This window comes from Schistocerca nitens, chromosome 7, assembly GCF_023898315.1.
Source record: "Schistocerca nitens isolate TAMUIC-IGC-003100 chromosome 7, iqSchNite1.1, whole genome shotgun sequence".
In the NCBI taxonomy this organism is placed as follows: domain Eukaryota; kingdom Metazoa; phylum Arthropoda; class Insecta; order Orthoptera; family Acrididae; genus Schistocerca; species Schistocerca nitens.
Window position 1 is genome coordinate 121,566,931 of NC_064620.1, and position 15,081 is coordinate 121,582,011.

At 44.2% G+C, this 15,081-nt stretch overlaps 1 pseudogene; it reads right to left on the reverse strand.

The window, feature by feature from the left end:
- Positions 1 to 14,738: 14,738 nt before the first annotated feature.
- LOC126196229 (5S ribosomal RNA) lies at positions 14,739 to 14,856 on the reverse strand (annotated as a pseudogene).
- Between the last annotated feature and the right edge of the window lie 225 nt (positions 14,857 to 15,081).

A 15,081-nucleotide genomic window follows, 5' to 3' on the forward strand; every position in this document is an offset into this window, starting at 1 on the left:
AGGTCTGGTGATATACCAATTTCATTTTTGCTGTGTGTAGTTGCGGTCAGTCCAAAGAAGCACTGCTCATCACGTCTTTCATAGGACGTCCAGTTTTTCCTGTTAGAAACAACATGATTTTTGAAGCGTAATTTTCGTGTCAGTTCTATAGAACGGTCCAAAATTAATCTAGTGCTATATCTGTCTTGCCGACAAGACTGATAGGGACAATGACACACATAGAATGACCAGCAAACCCAGCAGCGACTGCTCCTCCCTGCACCGCACTTATTGCCACAGCCATGTACCAGTGTTGCTCTGTGGCTGCTGGAGTACTGAATATTCATCCGGGTTTACATATCAATAAAACCAATATTACATTAGACTCATTTGCAGCCACTCTACGCAATGGGCATGTGAAATGTCTCTTTGAAAATGATTTCGTTTGCAGCTGGAAACAAACCGAGGCTTTTCGCCGACACTGGGCGTCGCATGAAAGACGTTATGAACAGTGTTTTGTTCGGGCAGAGTCCAGGTACACATTGCAAAATCGAAACTGCAAACATGCTCCGAGACACCAAAGAAAATGCGTCTGATGATTCTTAGGTAGGACAACCTGTGTATACTAGATGTTGTTGTTATGGTCTTCAGTCCTGAGACTGGTTTGATGCAGCTCTCCATGCTACTGTATCCTGTGCAAACTTCTTCATCTCCCAGTACTTACTGCAACCTACATCCTTCTGAATCTGCTTAGTGTATTCATCTCTTGGTCTCCCTCTACGATTTTTACCCTCCACGCTGCCCTCCAATACTAAATTGGTGATCCCTTGATGCCTCAGAGCATGTCCTACCAACCGGTCCCTTCTTCTTGTCAAGTTGTGCCACAAATTCCTCTTCTCCCCAATTCTATACAATACCTCCTCATTAGTTATGTGATCTACCCATCTAATCTTCAGCATTCTTCTGTAGCACCACATTTCGAAAGCTTCTATTCTCTTCTTGTCCAAACTATTTATCGTCCATGATTCACTTCCATACATGGCTACACTCCGTACAAATACTTTCAGAAACGACTTCCTGACAATTAAATCTATACTCGATGTTAACAAATTTCTCTTCTTCAGAAACGCTTTCCTTGCCATTGCTAGTCTACATTTTATATCCTCTCTACTTCGACCATCATCAGTTATTTTGCTCCCCAAATAGCAAAACTCCTTTACTACTTTAAGTGTCTCATTTCCTAATCCAATTCCCTCAGCATCACCCGACTTAATTCGACTACATTCCATTGTCCTCATTCTGCTTTTGTTGATGTTCATCTTATATCCTCCTTTCAAGACACTGTCCATTCCGTTCAACTGCTCTTCCAAGTCCTTTGCTGTCTCTGACAGAATTGCAGTGTCATCGGCGAACCTCAAAGTTTTTATTTCCTCTTCTCCATGGATTTTAATACCTACTCCGAATTTCTCTTGTGTTTCCTTTACTGCTTGCTCAATATACAGATTGAATAACATTGGGGAGAGGCTGCATCCCTGTCTCACTCCCTTCCCAACCCTGCTTCCCTAGATATTTAAAGTACAGCTACGTTCAAATGTATGTGAAATCTTATGGGACTTAACTGCTAAGGTCGTCAGTCCCTAAGCTTACACACTACTTAACCTAAATCATCCTAAGGACAACCACACACACCCATGCCCGAGGGAGGACTCGAACCTCCGCCGGGACTAGAGCACAGTACATGACTGCAGCGCCGTCGACCACCTGGATAATCCCGCGCGGCGGTACAGCTATTCGCAGAGATCCAGTGTGATCTTGGCAGTGAAACTTGTTAGATATTCTAATGCGTTAATGCGGAATAGATTTTCCCGGAAATAAAATTAGTTCCAGTTTTGGCCACCAGATGCAAATTTGGTGTTGTGAATGCAAAATACGTAGAGAAATGTTTCCATATCTAATGGATTTGGAACGGAACGTGGGTAGAAAGGTCAAACAAGTAAGAGTAGCATGATGTTTTTTTTTTTTTTTCATTACTACCACTTACACAACTCGTTCAATATGAGCATCGGAGACGTTGACGAGATGCTGTACACCGCCAGATTTGCACATAATGACCAAAATTGAAACTAATTTTTTCCAGCGGAAATCGGTTCCTCATTAACGCATTACCATATCTACCAAGTGTCGCTGCCATACGATAATTATACTCCATACTGGAGATCTGTGAATAGCTGCGCATTAATTATAACCACCCGGTATGTACACTGATGAAAAAAAATTCAACACCCTCTAGGACTGTGTTTTGTTCCACCAGGGTTACTGATTCATTTGTCACGATCATCCGGGATCCAATGATGCTCCGGAGGTCAGTCTGCGCACCCTTCGTTTTGTCTCTGCAGGCAGTAACTGTGTTCAGTTTCAACATTCATTCAAGGGTACAATCATGCCCCACCGATGAAAACGGACTGCTGCTGAAGAGGTTCAGCCATTTGAACTGGATCGCACTGTCGGTCTCCGGAAACCTGGGCGGATGTATCGACGGATTGCTCCACGTGTTGGGCACAGTGTGTCGGTGGCGTGTGGCTGCTTTTATCACTGGTCTGTGGAACATTCCCACAACTTCAGGACAGGTTCTGGACCTCGGCGTAGTACAGACACACCTTAGGGTCGACCCACCTGTGCGAGCGGCGGTGGCCGATCGAACATCATCCAGGGACGAAAACCAACCATAAGTTGCACTTGCTGTGTCATCAGGGACCATAGTGAACCGTCTGATTGCAGCAGTATTAAGATCCACGCATGCCTCTGGCGAGGCTACATCGACACTACCAAGTACGGTTACTCTGCTGTCGTGAGAGAGAACTGCAGAATGGACTGGCGCCCTCTGTCCTTACTGATGAGAGCTATTTCTCTCTGTATGCGAGTGGCGTAGAGTTGGTGAGCTACCTGTTCCAGAGTGCATTCGCTAACGACACACTGGTCGCATTCCAGATTTCATACTGGAGGGGCCATAAGTTACTATTCGCGGTCGTATTTGGTGTTTCCGCCGTGTGAAGTAACCAGCAATCGCTACTTTCTACAGGCTGCTATCCGCCTGCTACTGACATTTCTTCCACAGGAAGGCGACGTGCAAGAACCGTTGCCGAATTGCAAGTAAGGCGAAAGATGCTTGAGACAATCTATCACAGGATGCCATTAGACATCGTTATGAGCGTTTGCATGCCGGAATAGACGCCTGTGTTGCCGTCACACGGCGGTGCTTTCTCTGGAGCCTGTAGTTGATCAGTAGCATAAAGCAGTACCAAAAACAAGGCTACAGATCAGAAGAATCTCGTGGAGCCCAACAACAGCAGAAAACAGTCGGCTACAGAACGTAAATAATAATAATAACAATAACATTAAAAATAATAATAATAAAGTCCTGGTCCGCGGGTCGGAACCCGACCACTGCTTAAGTTTTGAATAAAAATCATCAGCTATGGCGGACGAAGACTTCCGGTAGTAGAAGTCACCTCCGTTCTGACAATTATCTTGTCAAAGAGTCACTCTCCTGTCCTTGGGGTGGGAAACTGTCCCTAAAAGGCGGAAGAATTAGCAGTGATCAACAGCTAGAGGATGTAGAAGGCAATGGAAACCATTGCATTAAAGACACATAATCTGCATTCCAGGACATGCGAAGTGTAACTGAAAAAGCGTCATGATGATATCTCCAGTGGCAAAAGATTCCGGAATAATCTTCGGGAGGGGACTACCAAGTTGACCATAGGTGAATAAGAAACCACGGAATAACATTCGCAAGTCAGAGCTTGGAATGCCATCAGTTTGAACGAAGTAGGAAAGCTACAAAATCTGAAAAGGGAAATACAGAGGCTGTCTAGACATACTGGGGTCAGTGGAGTGAAACGGAAAGAAGATAAGGATTTCTGGTCGGACGAATATAGTGTAATATCAACAACAGTACAAAATCGTATAGCGGGAGCAAAATTCATGATAAAAAGGAAAGTAGGGCAGAGAGTGAGCGACTGTGAAGAGTTAAGTAAAAATGATGTTCCCATCGCATTTGATCGCAAACCAACGCCAACAACGATAGTTCACAATACGAGTACATTTCAATGTCGCAAGCAGAAGATGAAGAGATTAAGTATATCAGGATATTGAATAGGTATTTTATTATATAAAAGGAGATGAAAATCTAACAATCATTGGGGACTGAAACGCCGTTCTAAGTGGAGGAATAGAAGAAAGGCTTACAGGAGTATATCCACATGGAAGAACGAATGAGAGAGGGGAAAGAATAATTGAGTTCTGAAATAAATTTCAGATAGTGATAGTAAATAATCTGTTGAAGAATCACAAGAGGAGAACGTATGCTTGGAAAATGTCCAGAGACACAGAAAGCTTTCAGCTGGGTTACTTCATGGTAAGACAGAGATACCGAAATCAGATATTAGATTGTAAGGCGTATCCAGGTGCAGACATAGACTGAGATCGCAGTTTGGTAATCATGAAAAGTAGACCGGAGTTTAAGAGAATATTTTGGAAGAATCACTGAGCATGAAAGTGGGATAACGAAGTGCTGAGGGAGAATGTCGGAAATAAAAGAAAGGTTAAAGGGAGGGATTAAAATTCAGGGTAAAAGGATATTAATGATAAGATTCGCTGATCGAATTGCTATCCCCTTTGAAAGTGAAGAAGATTTGCAGGGTCTGTTGAATGTCGAGTAGATACAAATGGACTCAAAGTCAACTTGATAAAGACGAAAGTAACGAGAACCAGGAGAAATGACACTAGCGAGAAACTTAACATCAAAAAGCAGGCGAAGTTAAGGAAATCCGCTACCTCGTAAACCGAACATGACGGACGAAGCAAGGACACAAAATGCAGACTAGCACAAGCAAAGATTGCGTTCCTGGCCAAGAGAAAAAAGTGGTTCAAATGCCTCTGAGCACTATGGGACTTAAAGTCTGAGGTCTTCAGTCCCCTAGAACTGACAACTACTTAAGCCTACCTAACCTAAGGGCATCACACACATCCATGCCCAAGGCAGGATTCGAACCTGCGAGCGTAGCGGTCGCGCAGTTCCAGACTGCAGCGCCTAGAACCGCTCGTCCACTTCGGCCGGCGGCCAAGAGAAGTCTATCGAACTCAGGCCTTAATTTCAGGAAGAAATTTCTGAGAATGTGTGTTTAGAGTACAGTATTGTATGGCAGCGAATTATGGATAATGTAAAAACCAAGGGAATCGAAGCGTCTGAGATGTTTTGCTACAGAAGAGTGTTGGAAATTAAGTGGACTGAAAAGGTATGGAATGAGAAGGTTCTCCGCAGATTCAGTGAGTAAAGCAACATATGGCAAACACTAACAAGAAGATGGGACAGGATAACAGAGAAGTGTTAAGGCATTATGGAGTAAGCTCCATGGTACTAGGGAGTAAAAACTGTAGGAGGGCAGAGATTTGAAAATATCCAACAAATAATTGAGGGCGTAGATTGCAAGCACTACTCTGAGATGAAGAGGTTAGCGCAGGAGACGAATTCATGGCGGGGGACGCATCAAACTAGTCAGAAGACCGATGACTGAAAACTATCTATAATTTTTGCGTCCGACATCTAGGACTGATAGATCGCGCCATGGTGAGCAACTTTCACCAGAGACAATTTGTTCACTGATGTGTCCCGGTGACGCCAGGCGTGTTTTAATTTTCATGCAACGTCACATTGATAAGTGGAGTCATGCTGCCAGATTGTTTGCAAATTTCACTCCATACTGTAATCTCCAAACTAACGTAATATAGCCTCTCAACTCGTGAAGTTTGGTTTCCTTTTCCGTTTCTGTGTGCTTCGCGCTTTTGTTACGCGTGCAGTTTGTCGACAAGACCAATTGAGTATATCGATGGAGGTAACAGAAGCGCTACTTATCGTGACGTAAGCGTTAATACTGGAACATATTCTAAGCTCGAGTGTGTAACGTTTTTGTGTATAAAAAAGTAATATAGTGAGTATTGTGAACTATGACCGTACGCTACTGAACTGGTTTTCTGTCTTTAACTTCGTGCGTGTCTGTGCTGTAATCCTGAACAATGCAAATCGTGTCGTTACGGAAACGCTATCTGATAAGAATGAGTCACCAAGACTGTTTCAAACTATACAGCTGTATTTGAATTAACTTCTATCAAATTAATTAGTAAACGTAAGACTGTATGTTAAATAAGCTGTGTTGTGAAACTCTGTATTGTGCAATGCAGTGGACAGTGCCAGGTGCCACAGTCCGTGACGTCACAATATATGACACGCAATTCCAACACACAAAATTAACAAAGTAAAAAAGCTCCGTGAAATTACAAAGCGAATTTTGAAAGAATAAATTACCAAAAATGTTTCCCAAAAACGTCCTGTGATTGTACGTAAGCAACTGAGTAAACAAAATTCAAAACGCTAGGTAACACACACTTTGATGTAACACTGCACTGTAAAATAAGTCTGTATGCATAAGAAATGAAATCTAAACTGATTTTCACAAGCTGCGACATCGTCGCAAAAAAACGGTGACCCGTATATGTAATAAGTTTCCTTAAATTTACGTCTATGGTCACAAACGTTTTGTTAACAGATTACCGGTTTCGGTCTTTAATGACAATCATCAGATCTGCAGTACATTAGGACTTCGTTTTTATGAAACACATCTGATGATGGTCATTAAAGACCGAAACCGGTAATCTGTTAACAAAACATTTGTGACCATATATGTAAAATAAACTTATTAAACTGATCTTTACTTACACTCAACCTGACAATGATTTTGATATGCAACGAATGACTGTGGATGATTTAACTTTTAAACTGCCCCTAACAAATGTATAGCTTGCCTGTGGCAAGGGAAACTCGGCACTGCTGGAAGTCATGAACATACTCGTCAAAAAATGCAGCCTAGCAGCAAATTATCTAAATAATAGAACACCCTTGCGGAGTGTAACGCAACGACGTGCAACTACGCTAAGAACATTAAGCTTCAGTTTCACTTGTGTACGGCTGAGTTCCGCTCAGTGCAATGCGGCGACACACACAATCAAAAAGTAGAGTTTGTGAGGAGACGGTGGATGGTACAGCATTCAATAAATGATGGAAAAGAGAGTAGCTTTCAAGAACTATACTGAAACTCTAATTCTTCCCATAATATTTACAACCAGCTTTACAAAAATTATTTCCTATTAAAATATGACCATACATGAAATGAATGAAATGGTTGAACTTCTGAGTTTAAGCCATGAGAATAGATAACTTTGCTCAATAACGTCTCAATAACCGAACTAACCAACCCTAACCAATAAAGAACAACCTCACAAAAATTTTCCCTTTTCCAAACATCATAAATTACCCACGAACAAGCAATGCAACGACAACTTTACCGGGAAAACTTCACTCTTCTCAAATCAATCTTTCTTTGTTTATTTTATGGTCTACATTAGACCACTTTAGTCAACATTATGAATTAGGTTCTTCTGTTTTTTGTTGGCCCAATACTTCTTCATTATTTCAGATCGTGCCCTTCTCTCCTCATCCGAAATCACCCTTCCCATAGTTTGTTAATTTTTATTGGTAGTGCGATATGTTTGTCCTGAAGTATCTTGAGCGCGTCTGTCTTGCCTTTCAAATCCTCCATCGTAATCTGTAATTTGATCATGTCCTCCTTGACCTCTGCGATCTATCCTGCGCTCTATCTAACGCCGCTCTTACTATTCCATAAATTCTCAACTATTCTCCTAATTCTGTTTTCTGTTGTCCTCATCAAATGTCAAAAGAAAGAGATACGTTTCTTTTTCATTGTACTTGTCACTCGTTATCTTTACTAAATCAAATTTCCGGAAATCAACATCCTCTGCATCTCTCTCTCTGTGTTCTGTTAGCAATTTTCAGACCGTTCAGTTAGGTGGCTCCTTCGCTTACTTCTAGCACCATGTCACTGACAACGGCAACGCTACTGGCAACCAAAGATGATAAATGCTTGTACTCAGTACCTACGTGGCGTAACATATCGACTATTGAAGACTACTGTCTGAAAAATTCCAGAGTACAGATATGACAATTGTTTGAACGTGGATATTAACGAATTCATTTTGTGTATGCGAGTGTCAAGCTGATTTGGTACTTTTTGCAGACGATACTAGTGTTAAAATAAGTCTGATTAGAGAGCAAGCAACAGAAGAAACTGTCAATGATATTTTTTAAAGAATTATTATGTGGGTCTCTGAAAATAAACTCTCTTTTAATTTTGATGAATCACAATATATTCACTTCTGCACAATAAATTGAGTCATACGAATAAATGGTGTAGAACATGGAGTCACTAAACAAGGTAAAATGTATCACTTTTTTGATTGTATATCTCAATGAAAACTTGAACTGGAAAAAACTTATTACTGTGTTGCTCTAACATTTAAATTCAAATGCTTTTGCTCTTTGTGTAATTGCCAGTCTCAAATCAAAACGAATCTACCTCCTACATTATTTTACACATTTCTACTCAATAATGTCTTAATGGAATGATTACCTTGAGTAAGTGATCAGTTAGTTGAACGTATTGATTGCGCAAACGCGAAGTGCAAGAATAACATGTGGTGTTCAGCGGTAGTCATGTTGAGATGACTCTTCAGAGAATTGGAATTTTAGCTATACCTCCCTATATATATATATCAAATTTTGAAACATTTACAACGAATTTCACTAGCGAATAATTTCAAATTTTGAAATATTCACGACGAACAACTATTTCAAAATTTGAAAAAGATAATTATGCCCGCACCTGCAACACTACACGAAAAAATAGCATTTATTACTCACGATTAAAGTTGCCAGTGGTTGAGAATAGAGTTCATTTGCTCAATAACATATAATGTCTGATAGACAGCAAAAACAGTTTTAAATATAACATAAAATTATTTCTTCTGGACAGCTACGTCTATTCCATAGATGGCTTTTTCTTTAAAAAGTGGGAGAATGATTGTTTTTATAGAAAATAGTTTATAAGCGTAGCTGCATGAGTAGGATTAAAAATAATGTCTTCATTAATGTTAAAGATATTCACGCATACATATCTTGTGAATTGATTTGTTCCACATTATTTCGATAGAAAAAAATCATTCAAATGCCCTATGGGACATGCTACTAACCAACTTCCTCGCACAATCAACAAATATTTCGTTCTAATCATAATATATTTTCACATTCACACTCTCTAAGGAAAATTCGTTCGTTTGAGGTATCTAGTCAGGTTTGCGACTGGATGGAAAATGACGCAGTTTACATTCAGCAAATTCTATCCCACAATGACTGCAGTAATACCTAGACAAAGTATAATTTTGGTGCAAAGACAGCTGCACAGTCAGTAATTTAGGAAATGTAAAATTGTGAACTTCAACTGCAGGAGTAATGAGTCTTAACTGGATTGATATTTGGGAGTAACGATGTGTAGAGGTCATATAGCGTCAGTTATAGGCAAATCAAATGGCTCACTACTATTCATTGGCGGGATACTGGGAAACGGAAATTTGTGTAAGAATGAGACTCAATTCAAAACATTAGTGCCGGTCATACTTAAATACACTCCTGGAAATGGAAAAAAGAACACATTGACACCGGTGTGTCAGACCCACCATACTTGCTCCGGACACTGCGAGAGGGCTGTACAAGCAATGATCACACGCACGGCACAGCGGACACACCAGGAACCGCGGTGTTGGCCGTCGAATGGTGTTAGCTGCGCAGCATTTGTGCACCGCCGCCGTCAGTGTCAGCCAGTTTGCCGTGGCATACGGAGCTCCATCGCAGTCTTTAACACTGGTAGCATGCCGCGACAGCGTGGACGTGAACCGTATGTGCAGTTGACGGACTTTGAGCGAGGGCGTATAGTGGGCATGCGGGAGGCCGGGTGGACGTACCGCCGAATTGCTCAACACGTGGGGCGTGAGGTCTCCACAGTACATCGATGTTGTCGCCAGTGGTCGGCGGAAGGTGCACGTGCCCGTCGACCTGGGACCAGACCGCAGCGACGCACGGATGCACGCCAAGACCGTAGGATCCTACGCAGTGCCGTAGGGGACCGCACCGCCACTTCCCAGCAAATTATGGACACTGTTGCTCCTGGGGTATCGGCGAGGACCATTCGCAACCGTCTCCATGAAGCTGGGCTACGGTCCCGCACACCGTTAGGCCGTCTTCCGCTCACGCCCCAACATCGTGCAGCCCGCCTCCAGTGGTGTCGCGACAGGCGTGAATGGAGGGACGAATGGAGACGTGTCGTCTTCAGCGATGAGAGTCGCTTCTGCCTTGGTGCCAATGATGGTCGTATGCGTGTTTGGCGCCGTGCAGGTGAGCGCCACAATCAGGACTGCATACGACCGAGGCACACAGGGCCAATACCCGGCATCATGGTGTGGGGAGCGATCTCCTACACTGGCCGTACACCACTGGTGATCGTCGAGGGGACACTGAATAGTGCACGGTACATCCAAACCGTCATCGAACCCATCGTTCTACCATTCCTAGACCGGCAAGGGAACTTGCTGTTCCAACAGGACAATGCACGTCCGCATGTATCCCGTGCCACCCAACGTGCTCTAGAAGGTGTAAGTCAACTACCCTGGCCAGCAAGGTCTCCGGATCTGTCCCCCATTGAGCATGTTTGGGACTGGATGAAGCGTCGTCTCACGCGGTCTGCACGTCCAGCACGAACGCTGGTCCAACTGAGGCGCCAGGTGGAAATGGCATGGCAAGCCGTTCCACAGGACTACATCCAGCATCTCTACGATCGTCTCCATGGGAGAATAGCAGCCTGCATTGCTGCGAAAGGTGGATATACACTGTACTAGTGCCGACATTGTGCATGCTCTGTTGCCTGTGTCTATGTGCCTGTGGTTCTGTCAGTGTGATCATGTGATGTATCTGACCCCAGGAATGTGTCAATAAAGTTTCCCCTTCCTGGGACAATGAATTCACGGTGTTCTTATTTCAATTTCCAGGAGTGTATTATACGGGCCGGACTAAACGGGTATATCAGTGGAATGTAAAGTTCGTCAGTGTGAATAGCTACGGGCTTATGTGACTGGCGAGAGGGTGTAACGTTACTGCTGAAAACCCAGGACAAGAAATCTGCTTTACATGTTACAAGATTCTACTTACAAAACTCCAAGATCCATACTTCATGGCAGAAACCAGCAACTGTTGTTTCCGTATATATATACTACAGATAAAGGAAAGATGTTGCAGCTTCACTTTCCGTTGACAAAAGCCTATGAGGTGCCACTGATATGTCTGCGAACGGGGGCGCTACTCCCATCAAACAGTGTCACGTACGCCTACACGTAAATATTAAAACAACTAAAATAACTGCAAATGTCTTTGTTCACAAAACTGATTTGTTCAGTAAAACGCTGAGCTTTCACATGACCGTTGTACAAACAGTCGTAACTTTTGCCAGATAGGTGAATAGAACTGTTTTTCTGCCAGCATAGACACTGACTGCTCCGTGGCGATGCCTTGTGTGTCGCCACTGCTCATTCCCCGTCAGACTCGCCGTCAGCGTGGGTGACGATTTCCTCGGCGAACAGGCAGATGCTCCTCGGCGGGTGAGCTGCGATGGAACTGCTGAGCTCGATACCAATGGAACTGCACGGTTTGTGTAGTATTGTGAAACCGAGCACTATTTGTTCCACGTGACCGCACAGTCCCTGTTAATCTGGCTACCACTGTTGTAGTCCGCTTGAACCGCTATCGGTCTCGCTCCGCCTGGACAGTAGGCTGACCCGCGCAACCTCTGGAGCTAGAGGGAACGCTAGCTTCCAGTGCGGTAGCGATCACGCAATGCGCGGTCACGACGAAGGCAAAGAACAGCTCGCAGCGGAGACGTACAACAGCCATTCAACCTATGCTCCACCCATGAATGGAACTTGGTTCAAGCTGAATATATGGTACAATAAAAATGATCCTCAGGAAAATGAGGAAGAATTACAGGGCCTCTTGAATGGAATGATCTGCGTAATGAGCGCAGAATGTGGAGTGACAGTCAACACAATAAAGACGAAAGTAGCGACGAGTAGCAGAGATTAGATTAGCGATAAACTTAACATCAAAGCTGAAGGCCACATGTTAGACGAGCTGAAAGAATTCTCCTACCTTGGATGCAACCATATTCATGACAGACGATGCAAACACATGTAAGAAGCAGATTAACATAGGCAAAGAGAGCATTCGTCGCGAAACAAGATGTTGTTGTTGTTGTTGTGGTCTTCAGTCCTGAGACTGGTTTTATGCAGCTCTCCATGCTACTCTATCCTGCGCAAGCTTCTTCATCTCCCAGTACCTACTGCAACCTACATCCTTCTGAATCTGCTTAGTGTATTCATCTCTTGGTCTCCCTCTACGATTTTTACCCTCCACGCTGCCCTCCAATACTAAATTGGTGCGGTGGTCTCGCGGTTCTAGGCGCGCAGTCCGTAACCGTGCGACTGCTACGGTCGCAGGTTCGAATCCTGCCTCGGGCATGGCTGTGTGTGATGTCCTTAGGTTAGTTAGGTTTAAGTAGTTCTAAGTTCTAGGGGACTGATGACCACAGCAGTTGAGTCCCATAGTGCTCAGAGCCATTTGAACCATTTTGAACTAAATTGGTGATCCCTTGATGCCTCAGAACATGTCCTACCAACCGATCCCTTCTTCTGGTCAAGTTGTGCCACAAACTTCTCTTGCCGGCCGGAGTGGCCGAGCGGTTAAAGGCGCTACAGTCTGGAACCGCACGACCGCTACGGTCGCAGGTTCGAATCCTGCCTCGGGCATGGATGTGTGTGATGTTCTTAGGTTAGTTAGGTTTAAGTAGTTCTAAGTTCTAGGGGACTTATGACCACAGCAGTTGAGTCCCATAGTGCTCAGAGCCATTCGAAACTTCTCTTCTCCCCAATCCTATTCAATACTTCCTCATTAGTTATGTGATCTGCCCATCTAATCTTCATCATTCTTCTGTAACACTACATTTCGAAATGTGCTCGCCATAAAATACAGGCGTTGACTGGTAAGCCGTGCAGTGCTGTCCGTATCGATTCGGCCGTTGAAAAAAAATCTTTGATCAGTGAGTGACAGGGTGGTGGCGTCGCGGTATAGACGGACAGTGAGTTTCCCGTAGCCAGGCTGTGGTCGCACATATTCTCAGTCTGTGCGGACAGGCAAGCGACCTGCGGTGGGCAGAAGTCACATGGCCGCGTGCGTATGTATGGAAGTTGGGAAGTTGGGACGGTGACGGAGAGCGAGTGTAGGGAAGTGTGGCTGGGACTGCAGAGAGAGAGAGAGAGAGAGAGAGAGAGAGAGCGATGTTGATTGCGGTCCAGCGATGAATGCTCGTTGGGAGTTCGCTTCTGGAAGTTTGCGAATACAGTGACTCGGATGTGACACCTTGAGTGGATTGGTTGCTGTTCCCCGGACGGGAACGTGGCCCCATATTCAATCCCAGTCTGATTTCGCTGAAGGTTGTGAAACCTTGGAAATCGGCCGTAGATCTGGTGGACTCAGTGAGGATTTATTTGATCTGGTGATCAATTACCTTTTACTCGTCAGGCAAGATCTGTCTTGGCGAACGTGACTTGGAGCGCATAGGCGGAACGGTCTCTGCCGCAGAATTCTTGGACGAGTGTTTTCATTGGCTGCTGGAAGTTTGTGGTAGAAGCTTCGAGATCTTTCGAGAAAAATCGTAAGTTGAAACGGATGAACAAGAATCAGTTGGGCGCATTTTTTTAACGAGAGCCGATTGGGCCGTCGTTCTGCGCCCGGAAGCTAAGCCCGTGATTGGCCGGAACGTGTAGGAAAACGTAAGTCCTCTCGGGGTGTCGAGGAGCGAACTGGAGGCAGTTGAAGACGGGACGAGCTGCAGTCTGGACGTCCCCGAGATGATGATGGCCGTTGGGGACTCGCTGTACAGGTGTACCATGAGGCGATGGCAGTGAGAGGCAATGTAACTGCTTGCTGGCGGATTGATAGTTGGGTTGCGGTCAGAACTTGTTCGTAGTCACAATTCTTTGTGCTAAAATATTTCCGGATTGTTGCAATCCTTGCCACATATGTTGTAATTCCTTACAGCGTCCAGGTTTAGATTGCTTCAAAAACTGTAACTAATATCCATTTTTCTCTCACTCAGCTTTTGCCCCGAAACTATAAATTTATCAGCCCCGCGAATCTCTTTGAATGAGTAAAAGCAACTTTGTCTCTTGTTCTTTGGCTTAGTGACGCTTACCTCTGTTCCAGCATGTTGGATCACGCACAAGCTTACGAAATTCTTCCCTTGTTTCCATAGAGGCTGCCCCCGACCCCCCATGCTGAAGGGTTTAGCTGCTAAGTTATGGTCAAGTCTTCATTTCGTAAGGGACAGTAGCGTTTAGGAACATCGCTTGTTACGCATTTCAAATTTCGTTTGTGTAAAAGTAACTGTTAATAAATGTAGAGGTTTCAAGTTTCAATTTCAATTATTTACTTCAAGTCCCCCCCCCCCCCCTCAAGGTCGTTTTCAGGTGCATCAGATAATAAAAAAAACACTCCGTCTTCAGGCCACGAGTGGCCTACCGGGACCATCCGACCGCCGTGTCATCCTCGGTGGAGGATGCGGATAGGAGGGGCGTGGGGTCAGCACACCGCTCTCCCGGTCGTTATGATGGTATTCTTGACCGAAGCCGCTACTATTCGGTCGAGTAGCTCCTCAATTGGCATCAAGAGGCTGAGTGCACCCCGAAAATGGCAACAGCGCATAGCGGCCTGGATGGTCACCCATCCAAGTGCCGACCACGCCCGACAGCGCTTAACTTCGGTGATCTCACGGAAACCGGTGTATCCACTGCGGCAAGGCCGTTGCCCGCAGCAGGTAATAGATCAAGAAATTTATTACGTGCGGATGAAAGTTGTTTTCGTCTCCATAAGTTAGTACTGTGGTACTTGTTTCTGTTGATTTAGGTCGCACAAATTGTTTTACTTGTATTCAGGGCAGAAATTCCTCCAACTTAAATCAATCACAGTGTGACGATTGAACTTATGGGGTATGAAAAGAACAATAGGAGGCAGTGATTAAGGGATTACTGTCA